We start from the raw sequence: 2,092 nt of genomic DNA, 5'->3' as shown, positions 1-2,092 counted from the left end.
GACGTTAACCACTCGAAGACCCAAAGCTTTCTTCGAGACTTCATGAACCTCGCGTACACCCTAACTCTCATTATAGGAAGAAGCAGTAATGATAGCAATCCCTTTTGCCTTCTCGGATAGAGCCTACGAATCGGGGGGGGGGCTGGTGTGGAAGATCTCGGTCATGGTTGATCTTGGTCGTGATTGATCGCCCCCCCCCCAACCCCAAGATGCATATCGATCGATCACCAATCACTAGTTTCTATTTCTCCTTTTCCGGAAAACATAGTAGAATAGTCACAGGATACTTATAGAGGTATAAGGAATATCTTGGAAAGGAGAAGAAAAAAACTCTTAGGAGACAAGAGAAACGAAGGCAGTTAGCAGTAGAATAATACCAATCATCAATCCGAATGAATAAGAAGATACTCTCCCGCCCATGGAACCCCACGATCCGTATCGATATCAATAATTGCAGGCGGGTGGAGGATCCATAAACTTGAATCCATAAATGGAATGAATGAGTCTACGGGGGGAAAGTATGGATAAGGGGTGAAAAATGAAGAAAAAAGGGGAAAGAGAACGTGAGGGGGAGGGGGGGGGAAGTGGGGGATAGTCGGGATGAAGAAAATGAATCGGAGCTTTGCGAAACGAAAGTAGCAGTTTATGGAAAGGGTGGAATTGGTAAGTCAACAACAAGTTGTAATATATCAATAGCTTTGGCGAGACGCGGAAAACGGGTATTGCAAATTGGATGTGATCCGAAACATGATAGTACTTTCACCCCCACGGGATTCTTGATACCTACCATTATAGACACTTTGCAATCGAAGGATTACCACTATGAAGATGTGTGGCCTGAGGATGTCATTTATAAGGGTTATGGCGGAGTGGATCGTGTTGAAGCAGGGGGACCACCTGCGGGAGCTGGTTGTGGGGGATACGTAGTGGGAGAAACGGTTAAATCATCGAAAGAATCGAATGCTTCTTATGAATATGATACTACTCTATTCGACGTTTTAGGGGACGTAGTCCGTGGAGGTTTTGCCGCTCCATCGAATCATGCGGATTATTGCATTATTATCACGGATAATGGATTCGATGCCCCTTTTGCAGCAAATCGTATTGCTGCGTCGGTTAGGGAGAAGGCACATACCCACCCATTGCGATTAGCAGGTTTGGTGGGGAATCGGACATCTAGGAGAGATCTCATTGATAAACATGTAGAAGCCTGCCCGATGCCTGTGCTGGAAGTGTTGCCTCTCATTGAGGACATTCGGGTCTCGAGGGTGAAGGGGAAAACATTGTTTGAAACGGCTGAATGTCAATCAGATCTCAATTATGTTTGTGATTTCCATCCCAATGTGGCGGATCAGATATTGTCTCGACCAGAAGGGGTTGTGCCAAGGGAAATTCCAGATAGAGAATTATTCAGTCTGCTCTCCGATTTCTATCTGAATCCCGATGGTGGGGGGCAGAGGAATGCCCAGCAAACTCAACAGGATATTCTGCTTGATTTTACGATGATTCGAAACCGAAACTGCAAATTTCTTGTATGTGTACCCTTTCTGAGGAAACCCTTTCACGAAGACTCCCGAAACTCTCACTTTTGAATGTGAAACCGGAAATTATCACACTTCTTGCCCCATTAGTTGTGTGGCTTGGTTATATCAAAAGATCGAAGACAGCTTTTCCCCAGTGGTAGGTACAAAGACTTGTGGTTATTTCTTACAGAACGCTCTTGGAGTTACGATCCTTGCGGAACCTCGTTATGCAATGGCAGAGTCGGAAGAGGGGGACGTCTCGGCCCAATTAAATGATCAAGGGGAATTGGAGAGAATTTGTATCCAAATAAAACGAGATAGAAACCCTAGTGTCATTATTTGGATTGGCACATGTACCACGGAAATAACAAAGACGGACCTAGAAGGCATAGCACCCAAGCTAGAAAACGAACTTGGAGTACCAATTGTAGTTGCGCGGGCCAATGGATCGGATTATGCTTTTACTCAGGGAGAGGATACTGTATCAGCTGCCACGACGCATCGGTGTCCGGAATTTGACATATCTAGACACGAACAGAAACAGGATTTAGTTGGGGGTGTTGACACTG

Source organism: Dipteris shenzhenensis, unplaced genomic scaffold (assembly GCF_047967505.1).
Source record: "Dipteris shenzhenensis isolate YYH24624 ecotype China unplaced genomic scaffold, Dip_SZ_1.0 scaf0339, whole genome shotgun sequence".
Classification (NCBI taxonomy): Eukaryota; Viridiplantae; Streptophyta; class Polypodiopsida; order Gleicheniales; family Dipteridaceae; genus Dipteris; species Dipteris shenzhenensis.
Note: the sequence above shows the minus strand (reverse complement) of the source record.